This window comes from Musa acuminata, chromosome BXJ1-8 (assembly GCF_036884655.1).
Source record: "Musa acuminata AAA Group cultivar baxijiao chromosome BXJ1-8, Cavendish_Baxijiao_AAA, whole genome shotgun sequence".
NCBI lineage: Eukaryota > Viridiplantae > Streptophyta > Magnoliopsida > Zingiberales > Musaceae > Musa > Musa acuminata.
This window is the reverse complement of record NC_088334.1, coordinates 38,975,340-38,994,379: the sequence shown is the minus strand read 5'-3', so window position 1 is coordinate 38,994,379 and position 19,040 is coordinate 38,975,340. Positions and strand designations below refer to the sequence as shown.

Below are 19,040 nucleotides of genomic sequence, written 5' to 3'. Positions count from 1 at the left end.
GCTATTGCGGCCCCATTCCGGAAAGCTCTCTCCGAGCCCCACGAGACTGACTGCGTAGCGGTCACGGCAAATTCCGAGGCCCAAAACCATCGCCTCGGAGGTCGACGGGAGAGGTTTTGGCCGCTCAGGGCGCAAAAAGGAGTGCACCACGAGGACTTCCCAGGGGGTCACCCATCCTAGAACCATGTCTGGTCATTGTATGTTTTATGAAGAAATTTTTAGATGATGATTTCATTATTCTCCAGCTATATATATGTTAATGACATATTTATTGTTAGCCATAATGCTGGAAAAATTGAAAAGCTTAAAAGACAGTTTTAAGTAAGTCTTTTGGCCACTCGGGGCGCAAAAAGGAGTGCAACACGAGGACTTCCCAGGGGGTCACCCATCCTAGTACTACTCTCGCCCAAGCATGCTTAACTTCGGAGTTCTGATGGGATCCATTGCTTTAGTGCTGGTATGATGGCACTCGTTTTGTGTGCGTCGTCCCTCGCCTTTGTGCACGTCGCGGACGGCGCATCGACGACCGGAGCCCCGAAACCTCTCGAACGATCTCGGAATCGCCATTGTCGGATCCCTCCGATGCCCACGAGGCCGACCGCGTACCGGACACGGCAAGCGCGCGCCGAAACCATCGGGACTTTCTCGAACGAACTCGGAATCGCTATTGCGGCCCCATTCCGGAAAGCTCTCTCCGAGCCCCACGAGACTGACTGCGTAGCGGTCACGGCAAATTCCGAGGCCCAAAACCATCGCCTCGGAGGTCGACGGGAGAGGTTTTGGCCGCTCGGGGCGCAAAAAGGAGTGCAACACGAGGACTTCCCAGGGGGTCACCCATCCTAGAACCATGTCTGGTCATTGTATGTTTTATGAAGAAATTTTTAGATGATGATTTCATTATTCTCCTGCTATATATATGTTAATGACATATTTATTGTTGGCCATATTGCTGGAAAAATTGAAAAGCTTAAAAGAGAGTTTTAAGTAAGTCTTTTGGCCGCTCGGGGCGCAAAAAAGAGTGAAACAAGAGGACTTCCCAGGGGGTCACCCATCCTAATACTACTCTCGCCCAAGCACGCTTAACTTCGGAGTTCTGATGGAATCCGGTGCTTTAGTGCTGGTATGATCGCACTCTTTTTGTGTGCGTCGTCCCTCGCCTTTGTGCACGTCGCGGACGGCGCATCGACGGCAAATTCCGAGGCCCAAAACCATCGCCTCGGAGGTCGACGGGAGAGGTTTTGGCCGCTCGGGGCGCAGAAAAGAGTGCAACACGAGGACTTCCCAGGGGGTCACCCATCCTAGAACCATGTCTGGTCATTGTATGTTTTATGAAGAAATTTTTAGATGATGATTTCATTATTCTCCTGCTATATATATGTTAATGACATATTTATTGTTGGCCATAATGCTGGAAAAATTTAAAAGCTTAAAAGAGAGTTTTAAGTAAGTCTTTTGGCCGCTCGGGGCGCAAAAAGGAGTGCAACACGAGGACTTCCAAGGGGGTCACCCATCCTAATACTACTTTCGCCCAAGCACGCTTAACTTCGGAGTTTTGATGGGATCCGGTGCTTTAGTGCTGGTATGATCGCAATCGTTTTGTGTGCGTCGTCCCTCCCCTTTGTGCACGTCGCGGACGGCGCATCGACGGCAAATTCCGAGGCCCAAAACCATCGCCTCGGAGGTCGACGGGAGAGGTTTTGGCCGCTCGGGGCGCAAAAAGGAGTGCAACACGAGGACTTCCCAGGGGGTCACCCATCCTAGAACCATGTCTGGTCATTGTATGTTTTATGAAGAAATTTTTAGATGATGATTTCATTATTCTCCTGCTATATATATGTTAATGACATATTTATTGTTGGCCATAATGCTGGAAAAATTGAAAAGCTTAAAAGAGAGTTTTAAGTAAGTCTTTTGGCCGCTCGGGGCGCAAAAAGGAGTGCAACACAAGGACTTCCCAGGGGGTCACCCATCCTAGTACTACTCTCGCCCAAGCACGCTTAAATTCGAAGTTCTGATGGGATCCGGTGCTTTAGTGCTGGTATGATCGCAATCGTTTTGTGTGCGTCGTCCCTCGCCTTTGTGCACGTCGCGGACGGCGCATCGACGACCGGAGCCCCGAAACCTCTCGAACGATCTCGGAATCGCCATTGTCGGATCCCTCCGATGCCCACGAGGCCGACCGCGTACCGGACACGGCAAGCGCGCGCCGAAACCATCGGGACTTTCTCGAACGAACTCGGAATCGCTATTGCGGCCCCATTCCGGAAAGCTCTCTCCGAGCCCCACGAGACTGACTGCGTAGCGGTCACGGCAAATTCCGAGGCCCAAAACCATCGCCTCGGAGGTCGACGGGAGAGGTTTTGGCCGCTCAGGGCGCAAAAAGGAGTGCACCACGAGGACTTCCCAGGGGGTCACCCATCCTAGAACCATGTCTGGTCATTGTATGTTTTATGAAGAAATTTTTAGATGATGATTTCATTATTCTCCAGCTATATATATGTTAATGACATATTTATTGTTAGCCATAATGCTGGAAAAATTGAAAAGCTTAAAAGACAGTTTTAAGTAAGTCTTTTGGCCACTCGGGGCGCAAAAAGGAGTGCAACACGAGGACTTCCCAGGGGGTCACCCATCCTAGTACTACTCTCGCCCAAGCATGCTTAACTTCGGAGTTCTGATGGGATCCATTGCTTTAGTGCTGGTATGATGGCACTCGTTTTGTGTGCGTCGTCCCTCGCCTTTGTGCACGTCGCGGACGGCGCATCGACGACCGGAGCCCCGAAACCTCTCGAACGATCTCGGAATCGCCATTGTCGGATCCCTCCGATGCCCACGAGGCCGACCGCGTACCGGACACGGCAAGCGCGCGCCGAAACCATCGGGACTTTCTCGAACGAACTCGGAATCGCTATTGCGGCCCCATTCCGGAAAGCTCTCTCCGAGCCCCACGAGACTGACTGCGTAGCGGTCACGGCAAATTCCGAGGCCCAAAACCATCGCCTCGGAGGTCGACGGGAGAGGTTTTGGCCGCTCAGGGCGCAAAAAGGAGTGCACCACGAGGACTTCCCAGGGGGTCACCCATCCTAGAACCATGTCTGGTCATTGTATGTTTTATGAAGAAATTTTTAGATGATGATTTCATTATTCTCCAGCTATATATATGTTAATGACATATTTATTGTTGGCCATAATGCTGGAAAAATTGAAAAGCTTAAAAGAGAGTTTTAAGTAAGTCTTTTGGCCGCTCGGGGCGCAAAAAGGAGTGCAACACAAGGACTTCCCAGGGGGTCACCCATCCTAGTACTACTCTCGCCCAAGCACGCTTAAATTCGAAGTTCTGATGGGATCCGGTGCTTTAGTGCTGGTATGATCGCAATGGTTTTGTGTGCGTCGTCCCTCGCCTTTGTGCACGTCGCGGACGGCGCATCGACGGCAAATTCCGAGGCCCAAAACCATCGCCTCGGAGGTCGACGGGAGAGGTTTTGGCCGCTCGGGGCGCAGAAAAGAGTGCAACACGAGGACTTCCCAGGGGGTCACCCATCCTAGAACCATGTCTGGTCATTGTATGTTTTATGAAGAAATTTTTAGATGATGATTTCATTATTCTCCTGCTATATATATGTTAATGACATATTTATTGTTGGCCATAATGCTGGAAAAATTGAAAAGCTTAAAAGAGAGTTTTAAGTAAGTCTTTTGGCCGCTCGGGGCGCAAAAAGGAGTGCAACACGAGGACTTCCAAGGGGGTCACCCATCCTAATACTACTTTCGCCCAAGCACGCTTAACTTCGGAGTTTTGATGGGATCCGGTGCTTTAGTGCTGGTATGATCGCAATCGTTTTGTGTGCGTCGTCCCTCCCCTTTGTGCACGTCGCGGACGGCGCATCGACGGCAAATTCCGAGGCCCAAAACCATCGCCTCGGAGGTCGACGGGAGAGGTTTTGGCCGCTCGGGGCGCAAAAAGGAGTGCAACACGAGGACTTCCCAGGGGGTCACCCATCCTAGAACCATGTCTGGTCATTGTATGTTTTATGAAGAAATTTTTAGATGATGATTTCATTATTCTCCTGCTATATATATGTTAATGACATATTTATTGTTGGCCATATTGCTGGAAAAATTGAAAAGCTTAAAAGAGAGTTTTAAGTAAGTCTTTTGGCCGCTCGGGGCGCAAAAAAGAGTGAAACAAGAGGACTTCCCAGGGGGTCACCCATCCTAATACTACTCTCGCCCAAGCACGCTTAACTTCGGAGTTCTGATGGAATCCGGTGCTTTAGTGCTGGTATGATCGCACTCTTTTTGTGTGCGTCGTCCCTCGCCTTTGTGCACGTCGCGGACGGCGCATCGACGGCAAATTCCGAGGCCCAAAACCATCGCCTCGGAGGTCGACGGGAGAGGTTTTGGCCGCTCGGGGCGCAGAAAAGAGTGCAACACGAGGACTTCCCAGGGGGTCACCCATCCTAGAACCATGTCTGGTCATTGTATGTTTTATGAAGAAATTTTTAGATGATGATTTCATTATTCTCCTGCTATATATATGTTAATGACATATTTATTGTTGGCCATAATGCTGGAAAAATTGAAAAGCTTAAAAGAGAGTTTTAAGTAAGTCTTTTGGCCGCTCGGGGCGCAAAAAGGAGTGCAACACGAGGACTTCCAAGGGGGTCACCCATCCTAATACTACTTTCGCCCAAGCACGCTTAACTTCGGAGTTTTGATGGGATCCGGTGCTTTAGTGCTGGTATGATCGCAATCGTTTTGTGTGCGTCGTCCCTCCCCTTTGTGCACGTCGCGGACGGCGCATCGACGGCAAATTCCGAGGCCCAAAACCATCGCCTCGGAGGTCGACGGGAGAGGTTTTGGCCGCTCGGGGCGCAAAAAGGAGTGCAACACGAGGACTTCCCAGGGGGTCACCCATCCTAGAACCATGTCTGGTCATTGTATGTTTTATGAAGAAATTTTTAGATGATGATTTCATTATTCTCCTGCTATATATATGTTAATGACATATTTATTGTTGGCCATAATGCTGGAAAAATTGAAAAGCTTAAAAGAGAGTTTTAAGTAAGTCTTTTGGCCGCTCGGGGCGCAAAAAGGAGTGCAACACAAGGACTTCCCAGGGGGTCACCCATCCTAGTACTACTCTCGCCCAAGCACGCTTAAATTCGAAGTTCTGATGGGATCCGGTGCTTTAGTGCTGGTATGATCGCAATCGTTTTGTGTGCGTCGTCCCTCGCCTTTGTGCACGTCGCGGACGGCGCATCGACGACCGGAGCCCCGAAACCTCTCGAACGATCTCGGAATCGCCATTGTCGGATCCCTCCGATGCCCACGAGGCCGACCGCGTACCGGACACGGCAAGCGCGCGCCGAAACCATCGGGACTTTCTCGAACGAACTCGGAATCGCTATTGCGGCCCCATTCCGGAAAGCTCTCTCCGAGCCCCACGAGACTGACTGCGTAGCGGTCACGGCAAATTCCGAGGCCCAAAACCATCGCCTCGGAGGTCGACGGGAGAGGTTTTGGCCGCTCAGGGCGCAAAAAGGAGTGCACCACGAGGACTTCCCAGGGGGTCACCCATCCTAGAACCATGTCTGGTCATTGTATGTTTTATGAAGAAATTTTTAGATGATGATTTCATTATTCTCCAGCTATATATATGTTAATGACATATTTATTGTTAGCCATAATGCTGGAAAAATTGAAAAGCTTAAAAGACAGTTTTAAGTAAGTCTTTTGGCCACTCGGGGCGCAAAAAGGAGTGCAACACGAGGACTTCCCAGGGGGTCACCCATCCTAGTACTACTCTCGCCCAAGCATGCTTAACTTCGGAGTTCTGATGGGATCCATTGCTTTAGTGCTGGTATGATGGCACTCGTTTTGTGTGCGTCGTCCCTCGCCTTTGTGCACGTCGCTGACGGCGCATCGACGACCGGAGCCCCGAAACCTCTCGAACGATCTCGGAATCGCCATTGTCGGATCCCTCCGATGCCCACGAGGCCGACCGCGTACCGGACACGGCAAGCGCGCGCCGAAACCATCGGGACTTTCTCGAACGAACTCGGAATCGCTATTGCGGCCCCATTCCGGAAAGCTCTCTCCGAGCCCCACGAGACTGACTGCGTAGCGGTCACGGCAAATTCCGAGGCCCAAAACCATCGCCTCGGAGGTCGACGGGAGAGGTTTTGGCCGCTCAGGGCGCAAAAAGGAGTGCACCACGAGGACTTCCCAGGGGGTCACCCATCCTAGAACCATGTCTGGTCATTGTATGTTTTATGAAGAAATTTTTAGATGATGATTTCATTATTCTCCAGCTATATATATGTTAATGACATATTTATTGTTGGCCATAATGCTGGAAAAATTGAAAAGCTTAAAAGAGAGTTTTAAGTAAGTCTTTTGGCCGCTCGGGGCGCAAAAAGGAGTGCAACACAAGGACTTCCCAGGGGGTCACCCATCCTAGTACTACTCTCGCCCAAGCACGCTTAAATTCGAAGTTCTGATGGGATCCGGTGCTTTAGTGCTGGTATGATCGCAATGGTTTTGTGTGCGTCGTCCCTCGCCTTTGTGCACGTCGCGGACGGCGCATCGACGACCGGAGCCCCGAAACCTCTCGAACGATCTCGGAATCGCCATTGTCGGATCCCTCCGATGCCCACGAGGCCGACCGCGTACCGGACACGGCAAGCGCGCGCCGAAACCATCGGGACTTTCTCGAACGAACTCGGAATCGCTATTGCGGCCCCATTCCGGAAAGCTCTCTCCGAGCCCCACGAGACTGACTGCGTAGCGGTCACGGCAAATTCCGAGGCCCAAAACCATCGCCTCGGAGGTCGACGGGAGAGGTTTTGGCCGCTCGGGGCGCAAAAAGGAGTGCAACACGAGGACTTCCCAGGGGGTCACCCATCCTAGAACCATGTCTGGTCATTGTATGTTTTATGAAGAAATTTTTAGATGATGATTTCATTATTCTCCAGCTATATATATGTTAATGACATATTTATTGTTAGCCATAATGCTGGAAAAATTGAAAAGCTTAAAAGACAGTTTTAAGTAAGTCTTTTGGCCACTCGGGGCGCAAAAAGGAGTGCAACACGAGGACTTCCCAGGGGGTCACCCATCCTAGTACTACTCTCGCCCAAGCATGCTTAACTTCGGAGTTCTGATGGGATCCATTGCTTTAGTGCTGGTATGATCGCACTCGTTTTGTGTGCGTCGTCCCTCGCCTTTGTGCACGTCGCGGACGGCGCATCGACGACCGGAGCCCCGAAACCTCTCGAACGATCTCGGAATCGCCATTGTCGGATCCCTCCGATGCCCACGAGGCCGACCGCGTACCGGACACGGCAAGCGCGCGCCGAAACCATCGGGACTTTCTCGAACGAACTCGGAATCGCTATTGCGGCCCCATTCCGGAAAGCTCTCTCCGAGCCCCACGAGACTGACTGCGTAGCGGTCACGGCAAATTCCGAGGCCCAAAACCATCGCCTCGGAGGTCGACGGGAGAGGTTTTGGCCGCTCGGGGCGCAAAAAGGAGTGCAACACGAGGACTTCCCAGGGGGTCACCCATCCTAGAACCATGTCTGGTCATTGTATGTTTTATGAAGAAATTTTTAGATGATGATTTCATTATTCTCCTGCTATATATATGTTAATGACATATTTATTGTTAGCCATAATGCTGGAAAAATTGAAAAGCTTAAAAGAGAGTTTTAAGTAAGTCTTTTGGCCGCTCGGGGCGCAAAAAGGAGTGCAACACGAGGACTTCCAAGGGGGTCACCCATCCTAGTACTACTCTCGCCCAAGCAAGCTTAACTTCGGAGTTCTGATGGGATCCGGTGCTTTAGTGCTGGTATGATCGCACTCGTTTTGTGTGCGTCGTCCCTCGCCTTTGTGCACGTCGCGGACGGCGCATCGACGACCGGAGCCCCGAAACCTCTCGAACGATCTCGGAATCGCCATTGTCGGATCCCTCCGATGCCCACGAGGCCGACCGCGTACCGGACACGGCAAGCGCGCGCCGAAACCATCGGGACTTTCTCGAACGAACTCGGAATCGCTATTGCGGCCCCATTCCGGAAAGCTCTCTCCGAGCCCCACGAGACTGACTGCGTAGCGGTCACGGCAAATTCCGAGGCCCAAAACCATCGCCTCGGAGGTCGACGGGAGAGGTTTTGGCCGCTCGGGGCGCAAAAAGGAGTGCAACACGAGGACTTCCCAGGGGGTCACCCATCCTAGAACCATGTCTGGTCATTGTATGTTTTATGAAGAAATTTTTAGATGATGATTTCATTATTCTCCTGCTATATATATGTTAATGACATATTTATTGTTGGCCATAATGCTGGAAAAATTGAAAAGCTTAAAAGAGAGTTTTAAGTAAGTCTTTTGGCCGCTCGGGGCGCAAAAAGGAGTGCAACACGAGGACTTTCCAGGGGGTCACCCATCCTAGTACTACTCTCGCCCAAGCAGGCTTAACTTCGGAGTTCTGATGGGATCCGGTGCTTTAGTGCTGGTATGATCGCACTCGTTTTGTGTTCGTCGTCCCTCGCCTTTGTGCACGTCGCGGACGGCGCATCGACGACCGGAGCCCCGAAACCTCTCGAACGATCTCGTAATCGCCATTGGCGGATCCCTCCGATGCCCACGAGGCCGACCGCGTACCGGACACGGCAAGCGCGCGCCGAAACCATCGGGACTTTCTCGAACGAACTCGGAATCGCTATTGCGGCCCCATTCCGGAAAGCTCTCTCCGAGCCCCACGAGACTGACTGCGTAGCGGTCACGGCAAATTCCGAGGCCCAAAACCATCGCCTCGGAGGTCGACGGGAGAGGTTTTGGCCGCTCGGGGCGCAGAAAGGAGTGCAACACGAGGACTTCCCAGGGGGTCACCCATCCTAGAACCATGTCTGGTCATTGTATGTTTTATGAAGAAATTTTTAGATGATGATTTCATTATTCTCCTGCTATATATATGTTAATGACATATTTATTGTTGGCCATAATGCTGGAAAAATTTAAAAGCTTAAAAGAGAGTTTTAAGTAAGTCTTTTGGCCGCTCGGGGCGCAAAAAGGAGTGCAACACGAGGACTTCCCAAGGGGTCACCCATCCTAGTACTACTCTCGCCCAAGCACCCTTAACTTCGGAGTTCTGATGGGATCCGGTGCTTTAGTGCTGGTATGATCGCACTCATTTTGTGTGCGTCGTCCCTCGCCTTTGTGCACGTCGCGGACGGCGCATCGACGACAAATTCCGAGGCCCAAAACCATCGCCTCGGAGGTCGACGGGAGAGGTTTTGGCCGCTCGGGGCGCAAAAAGGAGTGCAACACGAGGACTTCCCAGGGGGTCACCCATCCAAGAACCATGTCTGGTCATTGTATGTTTTATGAAGAAATTTTTAGATGATGATTTCATTATTCTCCTGCTATATATATGTTAATGACATATTTATTGTTGGCCATAATGCTGGAAAAATTGAAAAGCTTAAAAGAGAGTTTTAAGTAAGTCTTTTGGCCGCTCGGGGCGCAAAAAGGAGTGCAACACGAGGACTTCCCAGGGGGTCACCCATCCTAGTACTACTCTCGCCCAAGCAGGCTTAACTTCGGAGTTCTGATGGGATCCGGTGCTTTAGTGCTGGTATGATCGCACTCGTTTTGTGTGCGTCGTCCCTCGCCTTTGTGCACGTCGCGGACGGCGCATCGACGACCGGAGCCCCGAAACCTCTCGAACGATCTCGGAATCGCCATTGTCGGATCCCTCCGATGCCCACGAGGCCGACCGCGTACCGGACACGGCAAGCGCGCGCCGAAACCATCGGGACTTTCTCGAACGAACTCGGAATCGCTATTGCGGCCCCATTCCGGAAAGCTCTCTCCGAGCCCCACGAGACTGACTGCGTAGCGGTCACGGCAAATTCCGAGGCCCAAAACCATCGCCTCGGAGGTCGACGGGAGAGGTTTTGGCCGCTCGGGGCGCAAAAAGGAGTGCAACACGAGGACTTCCCAGGGGGTCACCCATCCTAGAACCATGTCTGGTCATTGTATGTTTTATGAAGAAATTTTTAGATGATGATTTCATTATTCTCCTGCTATATATATGTTAATGACATATTTATTGTTGGCCATAATGCTGGAAAAATTGAAAAGCTTAAAAGAGAGTTTTAAGTAAGTCTTTTGGCCGCTCGGGGCGCAAAAAGGAGTGCAACACGAGGACTTCCCAGGGGGTCACCCATCGTAGTACTACTCTCGCCCAAGCACGCTTAACTTCGGAGTTCTGATGGGATCCGGTGCTTTAGTGCTGGTATGATCGCACTCTATTTGTGTGCGTCGTCCCTCGCCTTTGTGCACGTCGCGGACGGCGCATCGACGGCAAATTCCGAGGCCCAAAACCATCGCCTCGGAGGTCGACGGGAGAGGTTTTGGCCGCTCGGGGCGCAAAAAGGAGTGCAACACGAGGACTTCCCAGGGGGTCACCCATCCTAGAACCATGTCTGGTCATTGTATGTTTTATGAAGAAATTTTTAGATGATGATTTCATTATTCTCCTGCTATATATATGTTAATGACATATTTATTGTTGGCCATAATGCTGGAAAAATTGAAAAGCTTAAAAGAGAGTTTTAAGTAAGTCTTTTGGCCGCTCGGGGCGCAAAAAGGAGTGCAACACAAGGACTTCCCAGGGGGTCACCCATCCTAGTACTACTCTCGCCCAAGCACGCTTAAATTCGAAGTTCTGATGGGATCCGGTGCTTTAGTGCTGGTATGATCGCAATCGTTTTGTGTGCGTCGTCCCTCGCCTTTGTGCACGTCGCGGACGGCGCATCGACCGCGTACCGGACACGGCAAGCGCGCGCCGAAACCATCGGGACTTTCTCGAACGAACTCGGAATCGCTATTGCGGCCCCATTCCGGAAAGCTCTCTCCGAGCCCCACGAGACTGACTGCGTAGCGGTCACGGCAAATTCCGAGGCCCAAAACCATCGCCTCGGAGGTCGACGGGAGAGGTTTTGGCCGCTCGGGGCGCAAAAAGGAGTGCAACACGAGGACTTCCCAGGGGGTCACCCATCCTAGAACCATGTCTGGTCATTGTATGTTTTATGAAGAAATTTTTAGATGATGATTTCATTATTCTCCTGCTATATATATGTTAATGACATATTTATTGTTAGCCATAATGCTGGAAAAATTGAAAAGCTTAAAAGACAGTTTTAAGTAAGTCTTTTGGCCACTCGGGGCGCAAACAGGAGTGCAACACGAGGACTTCCCAGGGGGTCACCCATCCTAGTACTACTCTCGCCCAAGCACGCTTAACTTCGGAGTTTTGATGGGATCCGGTGCTTTAGTGCTGGTATGATCGCAATCGTTTTGTGTGCGTCGTCCCTCCCCTTTGTGCACGTCGCGGACGGCGCATCGACGGCAAATTCCGAGGCCCAAAACCATCGCCTCGGAGGTCGACGGGAGAGGTTTTGGCCGCTCGGGGCGCAAAAAGGAGTGCAACACGAGGACTTCCCAGGGGGTCACCCATCCTAGAACCATGTCTGGTCATTGTATGTTTTATGAAGAAATTTTTAGATGATGATTTCATTATTCTCCTGCTATATATATGTTAATGACATATTTATTGTTGGCCATAATGCTGGAAAAATTGAAAAGCTTAAAAGAGAGTTTTAAGTAAGTCTTTTGGCCGCTCGGGGCGCAAAAAGGAGTGCAACACAAGGACTTCCCAGGGGGTCACCCATCCTAGTACTACTCTCGCCCAAGCACGCTTAAATTCGAAGTTCTGATGGGATCCGGTGCTTTAGTGCTGGTATGATCGCAATGGTTTTGTGTGCGTCGTCCCTCGCCTTTGTGCACGTCGCGGACGGCGCATCGACGACCGGAGCCCCGAAACCTCTCGAACGATCTCGGAATCGCCATTGTCGGATCCCTCCGATGCCCACGAGGCCGACCGCGTACCGGACACGGCAAGCGCGCGCCGAAACCATCGGGACTTTCTCGAACGAACTCGGAATCGCTATTGCGGCCCCATTCCGGAAAGCTCTCTCCGAGCCCCACGAGACTGACTGCGTAGCGGTCACGGCAAATTCCGAGGCCCAAAACCATCGCCTCGGAGGTCGACGGGAGAGGTTTTGGCCGCTCGGGGCGCAAAAAGGAGTGCACCACGAGGACTTCCCAGGGGGTCACCCATCCTAGAACCATGTCTGGTCATTGTATGTTTTATGAAGAAATTTTTAGATGATGATTTCATTATTCTCCAGCTATATATATGTTAATGACATATTTATTGTTAGCCATAATGCTGGAAAAATTGAAAAGCTTAAAAGACAGTTTTAAGTAAGTCTTTTGGCCACTCGGGGCGCAAAAAGGAGTGCAACACGAGGACTTCCCAGGGGGTCACCCATCCTAGTACTACTCTCGCCCAAGCATGCTTAACTTCGGAGTTCTGATGGGATCCATTGCTTTAGTGCTGGTATGATGGCACTCGTTTTGTGTGCGTCGTCCCTCGCCTTTGTGCACGTCGCGGACGGCGCATCGACGACCGGAGCCCCGAAACCTCTCGAACGATCTCGGAATCGCCATTGTCGGATCCCTCCGATGCCCACGAGGCCGACCGCGTACCGGACACGGCAAGCGCGCGCCGAAACCATCGGGACTTTCTCGAACGAACTCGGAATCGCTATTGCGGCCCCATTCCGGAAAGCTCTCTCCGAGCCCCACGAGACTGACTGCGTAGCGGTCACGGCAAATTCCGAGGCCCAAAACCATCGCCTCGGAGGTCGACGGGAGAGGTTTTGGCCGCTCGGGGCGCAAAAAGGAGTGCAACACGAGGACTTCCCAGGGGGTCACCCATCCTAGAACCATGTCTGGTCATTGTATGTTTTATGAAGAAATTTTTAGATGATGATTTCATTATTCTCCTGCTATATATATGTTAATGACATATTTATTGTTGGCCATATTGCTGGAAAAATTGAAAAGCTTAAAAGAGAGTTTTAAGTAAGTTTTTTGGCCGCTCGGGGCGCAAAAAAGAGTGAAACAAGAGGACTTCCCAGGGGGTCACCCATCCTAATACTACTCTCGCCCAAGCACGCTTAACTTCGGAGTTCTGATGGAATCCGGTGCTTTAGTGCTGGTATGATCGCACTCTTTTTGTGTGCGTCGTCCCTCGCCTTTGTGCACGTCGCGGACGGCGCATCGACGGCAAATTCCGAGGCCCAAAACCATCGCCTCGGAGGTCGACGGGAGAGGTTTTGGCCGCTCGGGGCGCAGAAAGGAGTGCAACACGAGGACTTCCCAGGGGGTCACCCATCCTAGAACCATGTCTGGTCATTGTATGTTTTATGAAGAAATTTTTAGATGATGATTTCATTATTCTCCTGCTATATATATGTTAATGACATATTTATTGTTGGCCATAATGCTGGAAAAATTGAAAAGCTTAAAAGAGAGTTTTAAGTAAGTCTTTTGGCCGCTCGGGGCGCAAAAAGGAGTGCAACACGAGGACTTCCAAGGGGGTCACCCATCCTAATACTACTTTCGCCCAAGCACGCTTAACTTCGGAGTTTTGATGGGATCCGGTGCTTTAGTGCTGGTATGATCGCAATCGTTTTGTGTGCGTCGTCCCTCCCCTTTGTGCACGTCGCGGACGGCGCATCGACGGCAAATTCCGAGGCCCAAAACCATCGCCTCGGAGGTCGACGGGAGAGGTTTTGGCCGCTCGGGGCGCAAAAAGGAGTGCAACACGAGGACTTCCCAGGGGGTCACCCATCCTAGAACCATGTCTGGTCATTGTATGTTTTATGAAGAAATTTTTAGATGATGATTTCATTATTCTCCTGCTATATATATGTTAATGACATATTTATTGTTGGCCATAATGCTGGAAAAATTGAAAAGCTTAAAAGAGAGTTTTAAGTAAGTCTTTTGGCCGCTCGGGGCGCAAAAAGGAGTGCAACACAAGGACTTCCCAGGGGGTCACCCATCCTAGTACTACTCTCGCCCAAGCACGCTTAAATTCGAAGTTCTGATGGGATCCGGTGCTTTAGTGCTGGTATGATCGCAATGGTTTTGTGTGCGTCGTCCCTCGCCTTTGTGCACGTCGCGGACGGCGCATCGACGACCGGAGCCCCGAAACCTCTCGAACGATCTCGGAATCGCCATTGTCGGATCCCTCCGATGCCCACGAGGCCGACCGCGTACCGGACACGGCAAGCGCGCGCCGAAACCATCGGGACTTTCTCGAACGAACTCGGAATCGCTATTGCGGCCCCATTCCGGAAAGCTCTCTCCGAGCCCCACGAGACTGACTGCGTAGCGGTCACGGCAAATTCCGAGGCCCAAAACCATCGCCTCGGAGGTCGACGGGAGAGGTTTTGGCCGCTCGGGGCGCAAAAAGGAGTGCACCACGAGGACTTCCCAGGGGGTCACCCATCCTAGAACCATGTCTGGTCATTGTATGTTTTATGAAGAAATTTTTAGATGATGATTTCATTATTCTCCAGCTATATATATGTTAATGACATATTTATTGTTAGCCATAATGCTGGAAAAATTGAAAAGCTTAAAAGACAGTTTTAAGTAAGTCTTTTGGCCACTCGGGGCGCAAAAAGGAGTGCAACACGAGGACTTCCCAGGGGGTCACCCATCCTAGTACTACTCTCGCCCAAGCATGCTTAACTTCGGAGTTCTGATGGGATCCATTGCTTTAGTGCTGGTATGATGGCACTCGTTTTGTGTGCGTCGTCCCTCGCCTTTGTGCACGTCGCGGACGGCGCATCGACGACCGGAGCCCCGAAACCTCTCGAACGATCTCGGAATCGCCATTGTCGGATCCCTCCGATGCCCACGAGGCCGACCGCGTACCGGACACGGCAAGCGCGCGCCGAAACCATCGGGACTTTCTCGAACGAACTCGGAATCGCTATTGCGGCCCCATTCCGGAAAGCTCTCTCCGAGCCCCACGAGACTGACTGCGTAGCGGTCACGGCAAATTCCGAGGCCCAAAACCATCGCCTCGGAGGTCGACGGGAGAGGTTTTGGCCGCTCGGGGCGCAAAAAGGAGTGCAACACGAGGACTTCCCAGGGGGTCACCCATCCTAGAACCATGTCTGGTCATTGTATGTTTTATGAAGAAATTTTTAGATGATGATTTCATTATTCTCCTGCTATATATATGTTAATGACATATTTATTGTTGGCCATATTGCTGGAAAAATTGAAAAGCTTAAAAGAGAGTTTTAAGTAAGTTTTTTGGCCGCTCGGGGCGCAAAAAAGAGTGAAACAAGAGGACTTCCCAGGGGGTCACCCATCCTAATACTACTCTCGCCCAAGCACGCTTAACTTCGGAGTTCTGATGGAATCCGGTGCTTTAGTGCTGGTATGATCGCACTCTTTTTGTGTGCGTCGTCCCTCGCCTTTGTGCACGTCGCGGACGGCGCATCGACGGCAAATTCCGAGGCCCAAAACCATCGCCTCGGAGGTCGACGGGAGAGGTTTTGGCCGCTCGGGGCGCAGAAAGGAGTGCAACACGAGGACTTCCCAGGGGGTCACCCATCCTAGAACCATGTCTGGTCATTGTATGTTTTATGAAGAAATTTTTAGATGATGATTTCATTATTCTCCTGCTATATATATGTTAATGACATATTTATTGTTGGCCATAATGCTGGAAAAATTGAAAAGCTTAAAAGAGAGTTTTAAGTAAGTCTTTTGGCCGCTCGGGGCGCAAAAAGGAGTGCAACACGAGGACTTCCAAGGGGGTCACCCATCCTAATACTACTTTCGCCCAAGCACGCTTAACTTCGGAGTTTTGATGGGATCCGGTGCTTTAGTGCTGGTATGATCGCAATCGTTTTGTGTGCGTCGTCCCTCCCCTTTGTGCACGTCGCGGACGGCGCATCGACGGCAAATTCCGAGGCCCAAAACCATCGCCTCGGAGGTCGACGGGAGAGGTTTTGGCCGCTCGGGGCGCAAAAAGGAGTGCAACACGAGGACTTCCCAGGGGGTCACCCATCCTAGAACCATGTCTGGTCATTGTATGTTTTATGAAGAAATTTTTAGATGATGATTTCATTATTCTCCTGCTATATATATGTTAATGACATATTTATTGTTGGCCATAATGCTGGAAAAATTGAAAAGCTTAAAAGAGAGTTTTAAGTAAGTCTTTTGGCCGCTCGGGGCGCAAAAAGGAGTGCAACACAAGGACTTCCCAGGGGGTCACCCATCCTAGTACTACTCTCGCCCAAGCACGCTTAAATTCGAAGTTCTGATGGGATCCGGTGCTTTAGTGCTGGTATGATCGCAATGGTTTTGTGTGCGTCGTCCCTCGCCTTTGTGCACGTCGCGGACGGCGCATCGACGACCGGAGCCCCGAAACCTCTCGAACGATCTCGGAATCGCCATTGTCGGATCCCTCCGATGCCCACGAGGCCGACCGCGTACCGGACACGGCAAGCGCGCGCCGAAACCATCGGGACTTTCTCGAACGAACTCGGAATCGCTATTGCGGCCCCATTCCGGAAAGCTCTCTCCGAGCCCCACGAGACTGACTGCGTACAGGTCACGGCAAATTCCGAGGCCCAAAACCATCGCCTCGGAGGTCGACGGGAGAGGTTTTGGCCGCTCGGGGCGCAAAAAGGAGTGCACCACGAGGACTTCCCAGGGGGTCACCCATCCTAGAACCATGTCTGGTCATTGTATGTTTTATGAAGAAATTTTTAGATGATGATTTCATTATTCTCCAGCTATATATATGTTAATGACATATTTATTGTTAGCCATAATGCTGGAAAAATTGAAAAGCTTAAAAGACAGTTTTAAGTAAGTCTTTTGGCCACTCGGGGCGCAAAAAGGAGTGCAACACGAGGACTTCCCAGGGGGTCACCCATCCTAGTACTACTCTCGCCCAAGCATGCTTAACTTCGGAGTTCTGATGGGATCCATTGCTTTAGTGCTGGTATGATGGCACTCGTTTTGTGTGCGTCGTCCCTCGCCTTTGTGCACGTCGCGGACGGCGCATCGACGACCGGAGCCCCGAAACCTCTCGAACGATCTCGGAATCGCCATTGTCGGATCCCTCCGATGCCCACGAGGCCGACCGCGTACCGGACACGGCAAGCGCGCGCCGAAACCATCGGGACTTTCTCGAACGAACTCGGAATCGCTATTGCGGCCCCATTCCGGAAAGCTCTCTCCGAGCCCCACGAGACTGACTGCGTAGCGGTCACGGCAAATTCCGAGGCCAAAAACCATCGCCTCGGAGGTCGACGGGAGAGGTTTTGGCCGCTCGGGGCGCAAAAAGGAGTGCAACACGAGGACTTCCCAGGGGGTCACCCATCCAAGAACCATGTCTGGTCATTGTATGTTTTATGAAGAAATTTGTAGATGATGATTTCATTATTCTCCTGCTATATATATGTTAATGACATATTTATTGTTGGCCATAATGCTGGAAAAATTGAAAAGCTTAAAAGAGAGTTTTAAGTAAGTCTTTTGGCCGCTCGGGGCGCAAAAAGGAGTGCAACACGAGGACTTCCCAAAGCACGCTTAACTTCGGAGTTCTGATGGGATCCGGTGCTTTAGTGCTGGTATGATCGCACTCGTTTTGTGTGCGTCGTCCCTCGCCTTTGTGCACGTCGCGGACGGCGCATCGACGACCGGAGCCCCGAAACCTCTCGAACGATCTCGGAATCGCCATTGTCGGATCCCTCCGATGCCCACGAGGCCGACCGCGTACCGGACACGGCAAGCGCGCGCCGAAACCATCGGGACTTTCTCGAACGAACTCGGAATCGCTATTGCGGCCCCATTCCGGAAAGCTCTCTCCGAGCCCCACGAGACTGACTGCGTAGCGGTCACGGCAAATTCCGAGGCCCAAAACCATCGCCTCGGAGGTCGACGGGAGAGGTTTTGGCCGCTCGGGGCGCAAAAAGGAGTGCAACACGAGGACTTCCCAGGGGGTCACCCATCCTAGAACCATGTCTGGTCATTGTATGTTTTATGAAGAAATTTTTAGATGATGATTTCATTATTCTCCTGCTATATATATGTTAATGACATATTTATTGTTAGCCATAATGCTGGAAAAATTGAAAAGCTTAAAAGAGAGTTTTAAGTAAGTCTTTTGGCCGCTCGGGGCGCAAAAAGGAGTGCAACACGAGGACTTCCCAGGGGGTCACCCATCCTAGTACTACTCTCGCCCAAGCAGGCTTAACTTCGGAGTTCTGATGGGATCCGGTGCTTTAGTGCTGGTATGATCGCGCTCGTTTTGTGTGCGTCGTCCCTCGCCTTTGTGCACGTCGCGGACGGCGCATCGACGACCGGAGCCCCGAAACCTCTCGAACGATCTCGGAACCACCATTGTCGGATCCCTCCGATGCCCACGAGGCCGACCGCGTACCGGACACGGCAAGCGCGCGCCGAAACCATCGGGACTTTCTCGAACGAACTCGGAATCGCTATTGCGGCCCCATTCCGGAAAGCTCTCTCCGAGCCCCACGAGACTGACTGCGTAGCGGTCACGGCAAATTCCGAGGCCCAAAACCATCGCCTCGGAGGTCGACGGGAGAGGTTTTGGCCGCTCGGGGCGCAAAAAGGAGTGCAACACGAGGACTTCCCAAGGGGTCACCCATCCTAGAACCATGTCTGGTCATTGTATGTTTTATGAAGAAATTTTTAGATGATGATTTCATTATTCTCCTGCTATATATATGTTAATGACATATTTATTGTTGGCCATAATGCTGGAAAAATTGAAAAGCTTAAAAGAGAGTTTTAAGTAAGTCTTTTGGCCGCTCGGGGCGCAAAAAGGAGTGCAACACGAGGACTTCCCAGGGGGTCACCCATCCTAGTACTACTCTCGCCCAAGCAAGCTTAACTTCGGAGTTCTAATGGGATCCGGTGCTTTAGTGCTGGTATGATCGCACTCGTTTTCTGTGCGTCGTCCCTCGCCTTTGTGCACGTCGCGGACGGCGCATCGACGACCGGAGCCCCGAAACCTCTCGAACGATCTCGTAATCGCCATTGTCGGATCCCTCCGA

General features: G+C 51.4%; 32 non-coding genes across 32 annotated transcripts; all 32 read right to left on the bottom strand.

Moving 5' to 3' along the window:
- Positions 1-352: 352 nt before the first annotated feature.
- On the bottom strand, positions 353-471 carry LOC135590332 (5S ribosomal RNA). The gene has a single exon (XR_010477738.1). It is a non-coding gene; the product is annotated as a 5S ribosomal RNA (ribosomal RNA).
- A 544-nt stretch (positions 472-1,015) lies between these two features.
- LOC135590617 (5S ribosomal RNA) lies at positions 1,016-1,134 on the bottom strand. Its single transcript, XR_010478023.1, has one exon. It is a non-coding gene; the product is annotated as a 5S ribosomal RNA (ribosomal RNA).
- A 340-nt stretch (positions 1,135-1,474) lies between these two features.
- LOC135590631 (5S ribosomal RNA) lies at positions 1,475-1,593 on the bottom strand. The gene has a single exon (XR_010478037.1). It is a non-coding gene; the product is annotated as a 5S ribosomal RNA (ribosomal RNA).
- A 340-nt stretch (positions 1,594-1,933) lies between these two features.
- Positions 1,934-2,052, bottom strand: LOC135590137 (5S ribosomal RNA). The gene has a single exon (XR_010477544.1). It is a non-coding gene; the product is annotated as a 5S ribosomal RNA (ribosomal RNA).
- Positions 2,053-2,596: 544 nt separating this feature from the next.
- Positions 2,597-2,715, bottom strand: LOC135590330 (5S ribosomal RNA). Its single transcript, XR_010477736.1, has one exon. It is a non-coding gene; the product is annotated as a 5S ribosomal RNA (ribosomal RNA).
- A 544-nt stretch (positions 2,716-3,259) lies between these two features.
- Positions 3,260-3,378, bottom strand: LOC135590553 (5S ribosomal RNA). The gene has a single exon (XR_010477960.1). It is a non-coding gene; the product is annotated as a 5S ribosomal RNA (ribosomal RNA).
- Positions 3,379-3,718: 340 nt separating this feature from the next.
- Positions 3,719-3,837, bottom strand: LOC135590630 (5S ribosomal RNA). The gene has a single exon (XR_010478036.1). It is a non-coding gene; the product is annotated as a 5S ribosomal RNA (ribosomal RNA).
- Positions 3,838-4,177: 340 nt separating this feature from the next.
- On the bottom strand, positions 4,178-4,296 carry LOC135590616 (5S ribosomal RNA). The gene has a single exon (XR_010478022.1). It is a non-coding gene; the product is annotated as a 5S ribosomal RNA (ribosomal RNA).
- A 340-nt stretch (positions 4,297-4,636) lies between these two features.
- Positions 4,637-4,755, bottom strand: LOC135590629 (5S ribosomal RNA). Its single transcript, XR_010478035.1, has one exon. It is a non-coding gene; the product is annotated as a 5S ribosomal RNA (ribosomal RNA).
- Positions 4,756-5,095: 340 nt separating this feature from the next.
- LOC135590136 (5S ribosomal RNA) lies at positions 5,096-5,214 on the bottom strand. Its single transcript, XR_010477543.1, has one exon. It is a non-coding gene; the product is annotated as a 5S ribosomal RNA (ribosomal RNA).
- Positions 5,215-5,758: 544 nt separating this feature from the next.
- Positions 5,759-5,877, bottom strand: LOC135590329 (5S ribosomal RNA). Its single transcript, XR_010477735.1, has one exon. It is a non-coding gene; the product is annotated as a 5S ribosomal RNA (ribosomal RNA).
- A 544-nt stretch (positions 5,878-6,421) lies between these two features.
- LOC135590551 (5S ribosomal RNA) lies at positions 6,422-6,540 on the bottom strand. Its single transcript, XR_010477958.1, has one exon. It is a non-coding gene; the product is annotated as a 5S ribosomal RNA (ribosomal RNA).
- A 544-nt stretch (positions 6,541-7,084) lies between these two features.
- On the bottom strand, positions 7,085-7,203 carry LOC135589700 (5S ribosomal RNA). The gene has a single exon (XR_010477107.1). It is a non-coding gene; the product is annotated as a 5S ribosomal RNA (ribosomal RNA).
- A 544-nt stretch (positions 7,204-7,747) lies between these two features.
- LOC135589302 (5S ribosomal RNA) lies at positions 7,748-7,866 on the bottom strand. Its single transcript, XR_010476711.1, has one exon. It is a non-coding gene; the product is annotated as a 5S ribosomal RNA (ribosomal RNA).
- Positions 7,867-8,410: 544 nt separating this feature from the next.
- On the bottom strand, positions 8,411-8,529 carry LOC135589559 (5S ribosomal RNA). The gene has a single exon (XR_010476966.1). It is a non-coding gene; the product is annotated as a 5S ribosomal RNA (ribosomal RNA).
- A 544-nt stretch (positions 8,530-9,073) lies between these two features.
- LOC135592099 (5S ribosomal RNA) lies at positions 9,074-9,192 on the bottom strand. Its single transcript, XR_010478865.1, has one exon. It is a non-coding gene; the product is annotated as a 5S ribosomal RNA (ribosomal RNA).
- A 340-nt stretch (positions 9,193-9,532) lies between these two features.
- LOC135591140 (5S ribosomal RNA) lies at positions 9,533-9,651 on the bottom strand. Its single transcript, XR_010478439.1, has one exon. It is a non-coding gene; the product is annotated as a 5S ribosomal RNA (ribosomal RNA).
- Positions 9,652-10,195: 544 nt separating this feature from the next.
- Positions 10,196-10,314, bottom strand: LOC135592075 (5S ribosomal RNA). Its single transcript, XR_010478840.1, has one exon. It is a non-coding gene; the product is annotated as a 5S ribosomal RNA (ribosomal RNA).
- A 340-nt stretch (positions 10,315-10,654) lies between these two features.
- On the bottom strand, positions 10,655-10,773 carry LOC135590134 (5S ribosomal RNA). The gene has a single exon (XR_010477540.1). It is a non-coding gene; the product is annotated as a 5S ribosomal RNA (ribosomal RNA).
- A 469-nt stretch (positions 10,774-11,242) lies between these two features.
- LOC135589344 (5S ribosomal RNA) lies at positions 11,243-11,361 on the bottom strand. The gene has a single exon (XR_010476753.1). It is a non-coding gene; the product is annotated as a 5S ribosomal RNA (ribosomal RNA).
- A 340-nt stretch (positions 11,362-11,701) lies between these two features.
- LOC135590550 (5S ribosomal RNA) lies at positions 11,702-11,820 on the bottom strand. The gene has a single exon (XR_010477957.1). It is a non-coding gene; the product is annotated as a 5S ribosomal RNA (ribosomal RNA).
- A 544-nt stretch (positions 11,821-12,364) lies between these two features.
- LOC135590327 (5S ribosomal RNA) lies at positions 12,365-12,483 on the bottom strand. The gene has a single exon (XR_010477734.1). It is a non-coding gene; the product is annotated as a 5S ribosomal RNA (ribosomal RNA).
- Positions 12,484-13,027: 544 nt separating this feature from the next.
- On the bottom strand, positions 13,028-13,146 carry LOC135590614 (5S ribosomal RNA). The gene has a single exon (XR_010478021.1). It is a non-coding gene; the product is annotated as a 5S ribosomal RNA (ribosomal RNA).
- A 340-nt stretch (positions 13,147-13,486) lies between these two features.
- On the bottom strand, positions 13,487-13,605 carry LOC135590628 (5S ribosomal RNA). The gene has a single exon (XR_010478034.1). It is a non-coding gene; the product is annotated as a 5S ribosomal RNA (ribosomal RNA).
- Positions 13,606-13,945: 340 nt separating this feature from the next.
- LOC135590549 (5S ribosomal RNA) lies at positions 13,946-14,064 on the bottom strand. Its single transcript, XR_010477956.1, has one exon. It is a non-coding gene; the product is annotated as a 5S ribosomal RNA (ribosomal RNA).
- Positions 14,065-14,608: 544 nt separating this feature from the next.
- Positions 14,609-14,727, bottom strand: LOC135590326 (5S ribosomal RNA). The gene has a single exon (XR_010477733.1). It is a non-coding gene; the product is annotated as a 5S ribosomal RNA (ribosomal RNA).
- Positions 14,728-15,271: 544 nt separating this feature from the next.
- LOC135590612 (5S ribosomal RNA) lies at positions 15,272-15,390 on the bottom strand. The gene has a single exon (XR_010478019.1). It is a non-coding gene; the product is annotated as a 5S ribosomal RNA (ribosomal RNA).
- Positions 15,391-15,730: 340 nt separating this feature from the next.
- Positions 15,731-15,849, bottom strand: LOC135590627 (5S ribosomal RNA). The gene has a single exon (XR_010478033.1). It is a non-coding gene; the product is annotated as a 5S ribosomal RNA (ribosomal RNA).
- Positions 15,850-16,189: 340 nt separating this feature from the next.
- On the bottom strand, positions 16,190-16,308 carry LOC135590547 (5S ribosomal RNA). Its single transcript, XR_010477955.1, has one exon. It is a non-coding gene; the product is annotated as a 5S ribosomal RNA (ribosomal RNA).
- Positions 16,309-16,852: 544 nt separating this feature from the next.
- LOC135590325 (5S ribosomal RNA) lies at positions 16,853-16,971 on the bottom strand. Its single transcript, XR_010477732.1, has one exon. It is a non-coding gene; the product is annotated as a 5S ribosomal RNA (ribosomal RNA).
- A 1,175-nt stretch (positions 16,972-18,146) lies between these two features.
- Positions 18,147-18,265, bottom strand: LOC135589503 (5S ribosomal RNA). The gene has a single exon (XR_010476910.1). It is a non-coding gene; the product is annotated as a 5S ribosomal RNA (ribosomal RNA).
- Positions 18,266-18,809: 544 nt separating this feature from the next.
- Positions 18,810-18,928, bottom strand: LOC135592010 (5S ribosomal RNA). Its single transcript, XR_010478776.1, has one exon. It is a non-coding gene; the product is annotated as a 5S ribosomal RNA (ribosomal RNA).
- Positions 18,929-19,040: the final 112 nt, after the last annotated feature.